Below are 16,059 nucleotides of genomic sequence, written 5' to 3'. Positions count from 1 at the left end.
CATGAAATTTAGTCATGACCTGTTCTTCTTTTCCCTTACATTACAAAAATGAAAGCTCAACAAGAATGTGTGGCTCCCTTTTATAAATTTGAAATCTACTTGTGTTTCAGAGAGACTGCTAGCTATTTTCAGGTGGGGAGAATGATTGTCTGAAATCTATTTAAATGTATTTGTGATTCCAGGAACATAAATTAAATTATACATAACATATAGGCCAAACACACACACACACACACACACACACACACACACACACACACACACACAGGATCCACTGCTTCTTTTTAAACCTACTGTCTCTAAATAAACATGGTTTTCTACTTTGCTTTAGATATTTACGACTACCTTTAAAATAAAATGTTAACATTTCTCTTGCATCCAGGTTTCTTTCACAATTTGTGAGTTACTTTTAAATGTAAAATATTTGCTGATAAAGAAATAATTTAATAGCATGAGACAGTTTAATTGAATGGCCCTTACAGTCATGATACATCTAAATAGGCATTCCATCATCACACTCCACTGTCTCAGATTTATAAAGTTAGTTATTTTTTCATCATCAGTAAAATATGTGGATGACACTACCTGTTTCAGAGTTGCCGTGAGGATTAAATGAATTTCTGTTATTTCCAAAACCTTTATTATTCTGATCACCATGTTGTAAAAACACACTGCTTAGAATTGAGTATAATACTTGAGTCATGGGTGATTAACAAAAATCATTAATACACACTGTTTTTGCAATTAGATCTTGTATTAATGGGTCTTAGAATATGCTAGACATTTTAACAGGTGTCTAACATTGTTGGCTTGTTCAGCTTAGAGTAAATTAAACTTCAAACCTGAGTGAAATGCAGGTTTCAGATGATAGAGCCATATATATTCTTTACTTCCCAACAACAGGTTATTTGCTAGAATTGCAGTTATACAAATTGCTATAGGGAACAATTTTGTTCTCCAAATTTAATCAGGTAAAGCCGTAAACATATCAAAGTGCAGAAACTGCTGTCATTTTAATATGATTTGTTTACTATAATTTTTCATGTACATGTAAGCATAATTGGGAAATATGTCTATATTCCCTATGAACAGCAATCTGTTATCAAAATATAAGGATATACAGAGATTGTTTTTAATGCAATAGATAGTACACAAAGTTTTCTACAATTACTGGAGGTGGGGCTTATCTATAAAAACTTCGCTAAAATTTTTCAAACAAAATTGAGAATTTCTTAGTATAAGACTAGGGAAGAAAGAAAACAGAAACAATAGTCGAAGTAAAAAAAAATAGACTTGCAATTCCAATTTTTAAAATTTTTTACACTGTTAAAAGACAGAAAAAACAAAACAATAGGGAAATGTGATAGGGAAACATTACTGCATTCATAATTGCAATTGTAGAGAGAATTCCACTAGAAAAGCCTACACATTTGTCTTATTTACCATTGTATAAATAATGTATAGTAGATTAACATATAATAGATACTAAGAATATTTAGAGAGAATATAAATAAACTAAAAAGTGAATAATGAATGGATGAATGGTGAATGGAAAGTTCCACCTATTTTGTGAAAACTTATCTTTTATAAAATTTTCTAATGTTCACTTATTTTGAGAAAGAGAGAGAGAGTGAGAGAAGGGAGAGGACAGAGAGAGGAAGAAAGAGAGAATCCCAAGCAGACTCTACACTTGAACACACAAACCACGAGGTCATGACCTGAGCCAAAATCGAGTCAGAGGCTTAACCAACTGAGCCACCCAGCCACCCCAAAAATAAATGTTTAAAATTGAGATATAACTTACGTATATTGAAATCTGAAGATCTTATGTGTATATTTAAATGAGTTCTGACGATCGTAAAATCTATATACTCATCATTTAAGACAAAGTATAGGATATTTTTGGTGCAGTACAGGGTTGCCATGACAGAGCTGCAGCAGCTCTGGGGGCAGGAGGAGGTATGCTCTGTGGTGAAGAGTCTGGGGAGAGACAAAGTCCAGAAGATACAAGGCCTCATGTTCCAGGGCAGCACCAGCTGTTGTGAGGACAGTAGGGCTTCCACTGCAGCCGATGCCCCAGTACATTGAGCATTGCCATGCGCCTCTGGTGACCAGTGCATTGGATAAGTTCCAGGACCACCTGGCCCTGTGTACCATGCATTGCAATGACGAAGCCAAAGATTCAATAGATTCAGGAAGTAAAGAGCGTCAGGTCAAATGGAAGCTGGAGAGCTGAGTGACTAAGTGTGTGGATGACCACATGTACCGCATCCCTACCATGACCGAGAAGATGAAGGCGTCTCGCCTGTCTATTGGGAAATAGAAGTCTTTGCAATTGGCCATCAGAGCTGACAGCAGGGATCTATTTAAAATGTGAAATAGGAGTTTTGGACTTTTAAGTGAAGTTTGATGCAGCAAGTTTGAGGCATGTGCCACTTGCCTCTGAACCCTGGTTCCTTTGTTTCAACCTTAGAAAGCGAAACCGAAAAAACTTCTGCTAAAATTTGGGTCAGACATAGCACAGGAGAGGTTTTGATGGCCTCAGTTTCACATGCTTGTCTTGGCACTAGGGATCTCCCTTGCACCAAGCCTGAGCCCTCCAAGGTACCAGATTCTTCTTAGTATATGGGCACCAACAAGCTGGCAGGTTCCTCTAAACTGCCTATAATCTGGTGGAGTGTGAGTAGAGGTGTTTCCATTTGTTGCCAACCTTCTGTTTATCAGAAGGACCTCTAAGTCAATTTCCATAAACTGTAGAACAAAATCCACAAGGTCACTAATTTAGCAAGGGAAAAAATGGTTTCTGGGTCTTTGTTTTGCTTGGTTTTGTTTTATATAGAAGATCATGAAGTTGATTAAAGATGTGGAGCTGGGAGAGGTAGTTTGGATAAGAGCTTGAACAATTCCTTGTGGATATCTGTTTCTGGCCATCAAGATGTTAATATGCATTTCTTGAAATACGCATTACATCTTTCAGCCAGGAGACCCTGTAAAAACATGAGAGGCGATGTTACACAGGTTATGGGAAACCTACCTTCCCTCTGGTTGCCATGATGGGCCCTGAGGCTAACTGCAGCAGAGCAACAGGACAATCTTGCAATAACACGCTCCCTTGAAGGGAAAGAGGGTTTTGATTACACTACATGCCAGTATCCAGGAGTAAACATTGAGGGAGAAACTGTTGCCTTCTTAATTAAGAGAGTTATTAAGTACTAAATTTGGAAAATCCAGAATGGAATAAAAGCCTTAAACTCATTATTGCTTACTTAGCCCCCTGAAACAACAGAGCTCTCCTGAGACACTCCCTTGGCAACAAGAAGGTCAAAGGAGAAAAAGTAAGCAGCTCAGGGGTGAGCTGTGATTCCTTTAACGGAAAAGAAGAGAAACTCCCTTGTTACCAAATGCCACTTTTGCTTGGCCCTTCTGTAGCAGTTTGCGGGCTGTCCCAGCTCTAGCACCCTATCATTTGAGAAAGACCTTCTTGTCTTTCTTGTAACTTATTACTTGAAATGACAATATAGCCTGTATTGGGTGTTTCAAAGCTGTGATATGTTTCCTAGTGGTTTGGTTTTTTAAAATAAAGTTTAGTTTTTCATCCAAAAAACAAAGGGGGTATGGAATACTTCTTTCACCTCCTTACCTGTTCCATGCCCCAAAGAAAACCACTCTTATTTCTACCATCAGCAATTATCATTGCCAGGTCATGGACTTTCTATAAATAAAACCAGAAAGTGACTACTCCTTTGCTTGGCTTCTTTTGCACCTGCATTTTGGAGACAAAATAATATTTATTTGGAGATAAAATTTATTTGGAGATTTATTTGGAGATAAAATAAAAATACGTGCTTAAAAGTCTGAAATATAGGGGCGCCTGGGTGGCGCAGTCGGTTAAGCGTCCGACTTCAGCCAGGTCACGATCTCGCGGTCCGTGAGTTCGAGCCCCGCGTCGGGCTCTGGGCTGATGGCTCAGAGCCTGGAGCCTGTTTCCGATTCTGTGTCTCCCTCTCTCTCTGCCCCTCCCCCGTTCATGCTCTGTCTCTCTCTGTCCCAAAAATGAATAAACGTTGAAAAAAAAAAAATTTTAAAAGTCTGAAATATATAGGAAACAAAACAGGATATTCTCTCTTCCCACACAATAACGTGAGAGACCCTCCTCTCCTTTTGTTTCCTTTCTGCCTGATACTTGCTGGAAAAATCACCAGGGAAAAATTCTAGGAACCCTGAAGGATGGTATGGAGAGAACCCCACTTTTCATGACTTTAGACTTACGTAAACAAGGCATGTGTCTTTGTTTTGTGAAACCCTTGAGATTTTGGAGTTGTTACTGCTGTTGGCATGCCCTAATATAAGCAGAAAGTAGATGTCTTATTTACTGCCATTGTAAAAGCAAAACACAAATTAAAAATAAGAAACTTAATTCTCTCTGTTGAAAATAAGGGAAGAGACTGCCTTTCCTTAGAGCATTTACTTTAGAAAACTTGACAGTAGTGAATTCTTATCTGCCTTCTTGAAATATTTGCAAATCTTTTTAAAAGCTAAAACTGCCACTTGCTGGCTTTATGACCCAGAAATGTCTCTTTCAACAAGCAGGGAACCATCGCCTTGAAATGTAATCATCAACAAAGACAGGGCCTCAATCTTCCAATTTCTGGGGGAGAATAGGAGCCTAATTTTTGTAGCGCCTTTTGCCAAGTTGCAGAACTACCTTTTTCCAAGTTGCAGAAGATGCTGGCAAGTCTTCTTACTTGAAGACTGGTTATTGTTTCTCTTGAGAACATGTATGTAAATGGTGTTCGTCTGTGTGGCTCTTTGAACGGGTGAGAGATCTTTCTGGTTTTGCAAACTTTTAGCAAATTATCTGTGATGCACATCACATTCTGGTTTAATGCTTATGCAATAATGAAGTTGTTTTATCTCTCTTTTATCTTTGTGCAGAGGTTTTTGAGAAGATTTTGTTTTTAATTATATTTCCCCAACAATTCTGGTAATGAAGACAGTATGTTTGGAAGTTCCTGAACTGAGCAATGCAGCTGAAGGTCTGTGGCCACACAATAGTCAGGTAAGTGGCCATGAATTATAGAAAAGTTTCCCCTCCAGCTCTCCACTCTTTTGGAATACTAGGTAAACCACCACACTCTCTCAGTTCAAGATTTTACTATTGAATAGCATGGGTAATACAGGTTCTAAAACACCATTCAGATCATATTGTTGGAAAATATGAAAATGCAAGAATATTGCCTCTAGCTCTTCCTCTTAAAAAGCTGATATCTTTCTTCATATTTTGAATGGATATATAAGAATCTGGTTCTTTAATGGCATAAGAACAGTTCTTTTGATTTGGATAAATTAATGTATTTTCCGGGATTCTTGGGTTTCATCCCAAATAAATTAATTATGGGTATTTTGGGGGATATAATTCTAAGAAGAAAATGAAATATGATTTGGATAACCAGAGCAAAATATTGAAGAAAAAAAAGAGAGGAAATGTGAGACTTAAAAGCACTTCCCCTTTATCAGAGCTTTCCTTCTTTCTCTACTGTTCCTGTTTTCTCCATTCTCCCTGTATCTCTTTGTCCTTCCTTGCCTCAACTGACTCCTTGAAGAAGGTGATGATTTTTTGAACAAGCAGTTCCCTCATTAGTGGATTTCCTTGAAAAAAAAAAGGAATAAGGGCACAATTTCTTGACTGGTTAATGAATCACCCGCTCAGTTTGATGACACAGGTTTGTGTATCTTATACCTTAGACCTGAGTCGTTTTCATATTTTAGTCTAGATTCCACTTTCAAGCGTCTCTTCTCATCCATGCACTCTGTAGCTAGGAAAGCACACTTAATGGTGAGATGTAATTGGGGGATAATGGAGAATATAGTGAAAACCTATGACCCCCTGTATAACCAGTAGAATGGAGAGTAGCTACACCAGTCACTTGGAAAAAGGCAGGCAAGCAAGCTATTAAGTGGATGAATGCCAGCATGGCAAGGGAAATAAAAATGCCCCATAATTTACATTTTTCTTGTCTCAGTGCTAGAAAAACAAGCCCTTCCTATTTGGACTGACAGAAAAGCTGATAGCATTGAGTATCCAGAACTTCCATTCTTTCACATTCACTCAGTATGTGTTTTTAGGTCTGAGGTGAGTCTCTTGCAGGCAGCATAATCATGAGTCATGTTTTTTAACCCATTCTGGCACTCCTTGTCTTTTGATTGGAGCATTTAGACCATTTACATTTAAAATAATTATTGATAGGTGTGAAATTAATGTCATTTTGTTAATGTTTTATAGTTGTTTTTGTAGTTCTCTGTTTCTTTTTCTCTTGCTCTCTTTCCTTGTGATTGATGACTTTCTTAAGTATTATCCTTGGTTTTCTTTCTCTTTATTTTTTGTGTATTTATTATAAGTGTTGGGTTTGTGGTTAACATAGGGTTTATCTATAGCATCCTAAGTACATAGCAATCTATATTAAGTTGATAGTCACTTCAGTTCAAACACATTTTAAAAGAATTATTTTTTTTTTACTTCCACATCCATATTGCATGTATATGTTGTCATATTTTATATATTTTTGTTCATAATTTTCTTCTAAGTATAGTCTTTTCCCTGTAAAGAAGTCCCTTTCACATTTCTTATAAGGCCTGTTTATAGGTGATAAACACTCTTAACTTCTGTTTGTGAAACTTTTTATCTATCAATTCTGAGTAGTTAACAACATTATCAGCAGAATATTCTTGATTGTAGGTTTTTTCCTACCAGAACTTTGAGTAAATCATGCCATTCCCTTCTGGCCTGCAAAGATTCTGCTGAAACATCAGCTGATATCTGTATGGAATTTCCCTTACATAACTTCTTTTTCTCTCTTGCTCCTTCTAAAATTCTCTCTTTATCTTTAATCTTTGACATTTTACTTATTATGTGTGTGGTGTGGACCTCCTTGGGTTCATCTTATTTGGAAATCTCTGTGCTACCTGAACCTGGATATCAGTTTCCTTTCCCAGATTAGGAAAGTCTTCAGTTATTTCTTTAATAGGTTTTCTCCCTCTTTTTATCTTCTTCTGGGACCCCTATAACATGAATGTTTGTTTGCATGAGGTTCTCCAAAAAGGACTTTAACCTATCCTCATTTTTTAAAATGTTTTTAATGTTTATTTTTGAGAGAGAGAGAGTGCACAGGGGGAGGAGCAGAGAGAAAGGGAGACACAGAATCCGAAGCAGGCTCCAGTCTCTGAGCAGTCAGCACAGAGCCCGATGTGGGGCTTGAACTCACAAACCACTAGATCATGACCTGAGCTGAACGGGACTGAGCTACCCAGGTACCCAACTTATCCTCATTTTTTAAAATCCATTGTTCTTTTTGCTGTTGATCTTGGGTGCTTTCCATCACCCTGTCTTCTAGACAGTCAACCCATTCATCTGCATCCATTAACCTCTTATTTATTCCCTCTAATGTATTTTTGATTTCAGTTATTGTACTCTTCAACTCTGATTTGTTCTTATCTATATTTTGTATCTCTTATTGAAGTTCTAAGTCCATCCACTTTTTTCTCCAGTCTGATGGGCATCTTTATGATCACCACTTGAAAGTCTTTATCAGGTATATTGTTTATCTCTGTTTCATTTAGTCCTTTTTCTGAGGTTTTGTCTTGTTGTTTCATTTGGAGCATATTCCTCTATCTCCTCACTTTGCTTGACCTCCTGTGTTTGTTTCTATGAATTAGACAGAATAGTTACCTCTCCCAAGCCTTGGGAGCGATACTGTGTATGGTCTCCTGCTTTGTAGACTGTGTGTGCCTGGTAACTGCAGCTGTCTAGTTTGAGCTGTGGCTGGCATGGACTGGGGGTCCTAGGGGATCTGTACTGGGGGCTAACTTAGTTGGATGGCCAGAGCTAAAGTGGGCATGGGTGGGGGTGGTCCTTGGGCTCTCCACACAGAGGCCACATGGCAGGACAGCTAAGGCTGAAGTGGGTACAACCCAGGGAGTACAAAGTCTCTTTGTAAAGAGGATGCCCTGGAAGTATAGCTAACACTGAAGTGGGCATGGGCCATGGCAGTCCCTGGGCTCTCTGCGCAAAGGGCATCCTGTCAGGATGGCTGACGCTGAAAAAGGTGCAAGTTGGGGAGGTCGGGGGCTCTATGCCCAGAGAGCTGTATGCACAGAGGGCATCCTGGCAGGATAGTTGAAATTGCAGTGGGCATATGCCAGGGTGTCCCAGGGCTTTCCACACAGAGTGCACCTTGGCAGAACTGCGGAAGACAAACCGGGTGTAAGCTGGGGTGTCACAGGGTGCTCAGTACAGGAGGTGACGTGGCAGAGGAACTGGAGTTAAGGCCAGCACGGGCAGCGTATTCCAGGACGCAGGGTGGGGCAGCTGGAGCTGAGGCAAGGTGCTGACGAGGGGGGTGCCCAGACCCTGCTGCTGCTGTCCATGCCATCAAGGTCAGAGGGAACAGAATCTATGGGGCTCACCAGCCCCTCCCGCATAGAGCCCCAGCAACTCCCCCACCATTTGGCAGAGTTCTAGGGCTACTTCCTTCATATTCTAGTTGCTTTTTTTAAACCACGGATTTTTTTTTTTCTCTGTCCCAGGGCTTCTGGGGCTCGTATGGACTAGGAGCCTGGGCTTGCTGAGGCAGCAGGCCAGCTATGGTGTCCAGACCCTATTCCTGTCTGTGCAATCAAGGTGGAGGGGGAATGTAAACTGTGGCACTTGCCAGCCCCTTCAACCCAGAGAGAATTCCAATAGCTTTCCCACCATTTGTCAGGGTTTTAGAGCTGGTTCCTTTATACTCCAGTTGCTTTTTTTAAACTGTGGCTTTTTTTTCCCCATGCCTCGGAGCAAACAGATCTGTTTAGAGTCACTCTGTGTTATCCTTCCCCACTGTATAGCTTGCAGCATCAGGGTGGGCATTCCCTTTGCTACCGTGACTTTATCTCTTTGCCATACTCTATGTGGTCTCTCCACCTTTTGTTGTCAGCCCTCAGTTCTTCAGGAATAATTGCTTTATAAATAGGTGTAGATTTAGTGTGTCCATGGAGGGGGCGACTTGAGGGGCTTCCTATGTCACCGTTTGGGACCAGAACCCACAATTTCAATATTATTGTGTCTCAGGGAATAGGGAGACTTAAGGAAAGGGAAAGATAGGGGGAAACAAATGGTTGCTGGAACCGGCTGACAACACACATTTATTAAGTTTGCAGGCTTTGGGGTTTATGGTGCCCCCAAACAATTATAATAGTAAGATCACAGATCACCATAACAAATACAATAATACATTTGAAAGCTCATGAGAATTATCAAAATATGATACAGAAACACAAAATAAGCAAATACTATTGAAAAATAATATCGATAGACTTAGTGCAGAGTTGCTGTAAACCTTCAATTTGTTTAAAAAAAAAAAAAGAAAAGGTATCTGAAAAACACATAAAGCCAAGTGCAATAATATGAGGTATGCTTGAATAGCTTACTGAATAAAAGTAAACATTGAGACCATGTGACATGCATGTGTATGCAAGAGTGCAGAGAACAAAAGGCCCTTCTATATGTAAAAATACCCATAATGTAAGTGGAAAGAATAATAGAATAAGAATATTAACGTGTTTCAATCATCAATGTAATACTGATGCACTTATACACTATCAATGATTTTAGTTACTACATATTTAGTAATGTGATTAATCTTATAAAGATTTCTTTTTATAATGAAGTCTAAGGACATTACCTTAAATCAAGTAATGGAATTTAATATCCAGAATATTACAAAATGACCTTATGGCCTTACTAGAGTGATGAACTGAAAGTGACACAACATTATTTTTATAGTACTCTTGACACATTGTGTTTAATCTGAACAAAAAGATAACGATCAAGCAAATTCAAATAGGTGAAGAGAATTAGGAGGAACAAATTTCCAGTTATGGAATACATAAAGAATAGGGAGGGGCGCCTGGGTGGCGTAGTCGGTTAAGCGTCCGACTTCAGCCAGGTCACGATCTCGCGGTCCGTGAGTTCGAGCCCCGCGTCAGGCTCTGGGCTGATGGCTCAGAGCCTGGAGCCTGTTTCCGATTCTGTGTCTCCTTCTCTCTCTGCCCCTCCCCTGCTCGTGCTCTGTCTCTCTCTGTCCCAAAAATAAATAAACGTTGAAAAAACAAAAAAAATTAAAAAAAAAGAATAGGGAAATTAGTCAATTATGTTATGATGACATTGCATGGTGACAGATGATAACTATACTTATCACTGTGAGCATTTTGTAATGTGTATAATTATCAATTATTATGTTGTACACCTGAAACTAATATAATACTGTATGTTAAATACAATAAAAAATTGCTAAAAAAATTTTTAAGTTGTGAGACATATTAAAAACACGCACATAAACCTGAGTTCTTTAAGGTGTCAATGATAGAAAAGACAAAAAAGCAAGTACATAGCTCTATTTTAAAGGAATAAAGAGAAGAGATTAAGGGCTATTCCAAAAAGATTAAGGAGGTCAAAGGAAAAAAAGAAAAATTACAAATAAATGTCATGCACGATCCTTAGTTGGATTGAAAAACAAACAATCATAATAAGGTATTAAATATATTATTGAGTCAACAGAAAAAAAATAACTGGTTATTAGATAATTTTATTGTTTTAAATGAAGGTCCTTTAGCATAATATATTTAAGTAGAAGAATGTGTTTCTTTTTTGAAATACATATTACATTAACTGAGTGACATCACAACGTTTATAATATTTTCCCTTTTAATCATTCATTTCCTTTGATCCCTTTTCCTGAATATTTCATTTTCTCACAACTTTTCAAATTTTCTTTTTTAAAAAAAGTATGTCATAGTATACAATACTTTATGAAGTATCCAATGTCATATTAATTTCAGATATATGACATATTGATTAAAGATTTATATATATTACTCAGTGCTTACCATGGTAAGCCTAGTCACCATCTGTCATCATATTATTATTAGTCACATTATTAAAATATTGTTGGCCATATTTCCTATATAGCACTTTCAATTCCACAATCTATTTATTTTATAATTGGAAGTTTGTACCTCTTAATGCCTTTTATCTATTGTGCTATCCCCTTCTGCAATGTGCCCTCAGGAAATCACAAACTTGATCTCTGTATTTGGGTCTGTTTTTAGATTCTTCACGTAAGTAAAATCCTATGTTGTTTGTCTTTCCCTAATTTTATGCAGGTCCATCATGTTGCAAATGGCAAGATCTCAATAAACATAGGAATGCGTGTACCTTTTTAAATTAGTGTTTTTGTTTTCTTTGGATAAATATCCAGTAGCAGGATTACTGGATTGAATGGTAATTCTGGTTTTTTGTTTTGTTTTGTTTTGGAGAAACCTCCACATTCTGAAGTAGTTGCCTCAATTTGCATTCCCAATAAAAGTGCACAGGGGTTCCTTTTTCTCCACATCTTTTTGCTAATGCTTGTTATTTCTTGTCTTTTTGCTTCTAGCCTTTCTGACAGGTGTGAGGTGATATCTCATCATTTATATCTCATCATGATATATCATCATTTCCCTGATGCTTAGTAATGTTGAGCATCTTTTCATGTGTCTGTTGGTCATCTGTGTTCCTTTGAAAAATGTCTGTTCAGGTCCTCTTCCCATTATTAAAGCAGATTTTGTGTGTTTATTTATTATTTATTTTTGGTGTTGAGTTTTATAAATTCTTTAATTTTTTTAATGTTTATTTTTGAGAGAGGCAGAGCGTCAGTGGGGGAGGGGCGGAGAGAGGGGGAGACACAGAATTTGAAGCAGGCTCCAGGCTCTGAGCTGTCAGCACAGAGCCTGACGTGGGGCGTGAACCAACAAACCATGAGATCATGACCTGAGCTGAAGTTGGAAGCTTAACTAACTGAGCCACCCAGGCACCTGGAGTTTATAAATTCTTTATGTGTTATATGTATGAATCCTTTATTGTACATATCATTTGAAAATATCTACTCCCATTCAGTAGATTGCCTTTTTGTTTCATTGATTGTTACCTTCATTGTGAAAAACCTTTTTGTTGTAGCGCACTCCCAATAGTATATTTTTGCTTTTGTTTCCCTTGTTTGAGGAGATGTCTCCATGAGTATGTTGCTAAGACTGATGTCCAGTTACAAGACTGATATGTTTTCTTGTAAAAGTCTTATGGTTTCAGGTATCAAATTTAGGTCTTTCATTCTTTTTGAGTTTATTTTTATGTATGGTATAAGAAAGCAGTCCAGACAATTTTTTTTGCATGTAGCTATCTCATTTTCTTTAGCACCATTTAAGGAGACTGTCTTTTACCCATGGTATATTCTTGCCACTTTTGCTGCAGATTAATTGACCATATAAGTGTGGCTTTATTTATGGGCTTGCTCTCCTGTTCGATTGATTTTTGTGTCTATATTTGTGCCAGTACAAAATGATCCTTTTTTGAATACTACAGCTTTGTAGTATAGCTTGAAACCTGAAATTTTGATGCCTCTGGCTTTGTTCTTTTTTTCTCAAGATTGCTTTGACTTTTCAAGGTGTTTTGTGGTTCCATGAAAATTTTAGGATTCTGTCTTTTAGTGCTGTGTAAAATTCCATTGGTATTTTGACACGGGTTGCATTGAATTTGTAAATTGCTTTGGGTACTGTAGACAGTTTAACAATACTATTTTTTTCCATCTGTTAGCATGGTATATCTTTCCGTTTATTTGTGTCCTCTTCAGTGTATTTCATCAATTTCATGGTTTTGAGAGTTTAGGTTTTTGACCTCAATTAAATTTATTCTTAGGTATTTTATTCTTTTGGTAAGTGGGATTTCCTTATTTTCTGTTTCTGCTATTTCATTGTTAGTGTATAAAAATGCAACATATTTTATAATGGTAACTTTCCATCCTGAACCTTTATTTATCAGTTCCAATAGTTTTTTTTGGTGGAGTTATATATATATAGTATCATGTGATCTGCAAACAGTAACAATTTTACTTCTTCCTAGTTAATTTGGATGCCTTTAATTTTTCGTTCTTGTCTGATTCCCGTGGCTACAACTTCCACTATTCTGTTGAATAATAGTGGGAAGAGTGGACATTCTTGTTCCCAATCTTAGAAAAAAAGCTTTCAGTTTTTAACCATTGAGTATGATGTTAGGTATGGGGTTTTCATATATGGCCTTTATTACGTTCAAGTATTTTTTGTCTAAATTCACTTTGTCAGAGTTCTTATCATAAATAGATGATACATTTGAACATATTTGTTAATTTATATGAACATTTTGTCAAAAAAGTTTGCATCTGTTGAAATTTTTTTTAATTTTTCTCTTGTTAATTTGATGGAACATATTAATTGATTTGCAAATATTGAACCACACTTGCTTCCCTGTAATAAATCTTCTTGATGATGGTGAATGATTTTTTTAATGTATTGTTGAATAGTTTGTTAATATTATGTTGAAGATTTTGCATCTGTGTTCATCAGATATATTAGATATATTCTTGTACTGTCTTTGGTAACAGGATAATGCTGGTCTTGTAGAATGAATTTATAAGTTTCCTTTCCCCTTATATATTTTATTATTTATTTATTTTTATTTAAGTAATCTCTATACCCAATGTGGGGTTCACACTCATGACCCTGAAATCAAGAGTTGTATGATCAACCAACCAAGCCAGTCAGGCATCCCTCTTATATTTTTTGGAATAGTTCAAGAAGAAGAGGTATTAATTCTTCTTTAAATATTTGGTAGAATTCACTAATAAACCCATCCATTCCTGGACTTTTGTTTGTTAGGAGTTTATTACTGATACAATTTTGTTACTAGTAATCAGTCTGTTCAAATTTTCTAATTCTTCTGATTTAGTTAACAGAGATTGTGTGTTTCTTAGGGAATATATCCATTTATTCTAGGTTGTCCAATATGTTGGCATATAATTTTTCATAATTATACTGTATTTTGATGTCAGGTGTTATTTCTCTTTCTTCATTTTGATATGTATTGAGTCCTCTCTTTGTCTTGTTTACTCTGTCTAAAGGTTTATCAATTTTGTTTATATTTTCAAAAGACCAACTCTTGGTTTCAGTAATCTTTTTTTTGTCTCTTTTTCTGCCCTAATCTTTATTATTTTTCTCTCTCTCCTAGTTTTTGGTTTTGTTTATTCTTGTTTTTCTAGATCTTTTAGGTGTAAAGGTAGGTTGTTTGAGATTTTTCTTGTTCCTTGAGGTAGGCCTTTATTGTTGTAAGCTTCCCTCTTAGAAGTACTTTTGCTATGTCTCAAAGATTTTTGACTACTGTGTTTTCATTTTCACTTGCCTCAATGTATTTTTTTATGTGTTCTTTGATTCCTTGGTTGACCCATTGATTGTTTAGCTATCACAAGGGGTTTTTCCAGTTTTTTTTTCCTTGTAATTGATTTTTAGTTTCATACCATTATATGGATGAAAAAGATGTTTGATACAATATCAATCCTCTTAAATTTATTGAGACTTGATTTGTGGCCCTGTATGTGATCTATCCTGGAGAATGTTCCATGTGAACTTGAATATGTATTTGGCCATTTTGAGGTAGAATGTTTTATACATATCTGTTAAGTCCATGTAGTCTAATGTGTTGTTCAAAAACACTTACTGTATGATCTTTTGTCTGGATCTTCTATCCACTACTGTTATCATACTACTGTCAATTTCTCCCTTTATGTCTGTTAATAATTGCTTATGTATTTGGGTGCTTCTATGTTGGGTGCACAGATATTTACCATTGTTATATATCCTTTTGTTGGATTGATCCTTTTATGGTTATGTGGTCCCCTACTTTGGCTTTTATTACAGACTCTGTTTTAAAATCTACTTTTTTTCCTAATATCAGTATTGCTAGCCTGGTCTTTTTTTTTTTATCACTTATAATTTTATGATCTGTTTTTTCATCCTTTTGCTTTCACTTTGTGTCTTTAGGTCTTCTAAGTACAATATAAATGGGTCTTGTTTTTTTAACCCAACAAGTCACCCTAAATCTTTTTTTTTTTTTAAGGAATTAAACTCTTTAAAATTTTTTAAATTTATTTTGAGAGAGAGAATACCAAGCTGACAGCACAGAGCCCAATGTGGGGCTCAAACTCATGAACTGTGAGATCATGACCTAAGCCTAAATCAAGAGTCGGACGCTCAACCAACTGAGTCACCCCCACTTTGTGTCTTTTGATTGGAGCATTCAGGCCATTTACATTTACAATAATTAATAGTTATGTACTTAATTGCCATTTTGTTCATAGTTTTATGGTTATTTTTGCACTTCTTCTCTGTTCCTTGCACCCTTCCCTTGTGGTTTGATGGCTTTCTTTAATGCCTAAAGTCCTTTTTTTTTTTTCCTTTTTTTTATGTGTTTGGGTTTATCTATTGTAGTTTTGAAATTTGTGGTTACTAGAAGTCTTTTTTATGTTAATGGTGATTTAAGTTTGAAAACATTCTAAAAATGTTAATGGTGATTTAAGTTTGAAAACATTCTAAAAATACTAAATTTTAACTCCTTCCTTCACATTTTGTGTATATCATATTTTAGACCTTTTTATTTTACATATCTCTTGACTAACATTTGCAGATGTAATTGATTTTACTACTTTTGTATTTAAACAAAAGTATACTATACTGGCTTTATAAATGATTAATCTAGCACCTTTACTGTATGTTTACTTTCACCTGTGAAACAGTTTCCTTTCGTAATTTTCTGCTAGTTCTAGTCTTTTCCACTTAAAGGATTCCCTTTATTCTAAGACTGGTTGAGTGGTGATGGACTCTTTTGACTTCAGTTTGGGAAACTCATTTATTTTTCTATTCTGAATGATAATCTTATCAGGTGGTGTATTCTGGGTCATGGGTTTTATTCTGTAAGTACTTTGCAGGCCACAAGGGAGTGGCATGATATATTCAAAGTTTCTGCAAAATCAGTCAATAGCCTTCTTGGGTTTCTCTCAGGTGTAACTGTTCTCGTGTGCTGCTTTTGAAAGTCTCTATCATTACTTTTTGCCAGTTTGTTTATGTGGATTTCCTTTGGGTTCATCTTGGTAGGGGCTCTCCTTGCTTCCTGGACCTAGATGT

At 36.5% G+C, this 16,059-nt stretch overlaps 1 pseudogene; it reads left to right on the top strand.

The window, feature by feature from the left end:
* The first annotated feature begins 1,911 nt into the window (after positions 1–1,911).
* On the top strand, positions 1,912–2,323 carry LOC124526191 (protein FAM136A-like; annotated as a pseudogene).
* Positions 2,324–16,059: the final 13,736 nt, after the last annotated feature.

Source organism: Lynx rufus, unplaced genomic scaffold (genome assembly GCF_022079265.1).
Source record: "Lynx rufus isolate CCGP_SWC_20201006 ecotype Redwood Valley unplaced genomic scaffold, mLynRuf1.p SCAF_5, whole genome shotgun sequence".
NCBI classification, from domain to species: Eukaryota; Metazoa; Chordata; class Mammalia; order Carnivora; family Felidae; genus Lynx; species Lynx rufus.
Note: the sequence above shows the minus strand (reverse complement) of the source record. Positions and strands in the feature narration are given on the sequence as shown.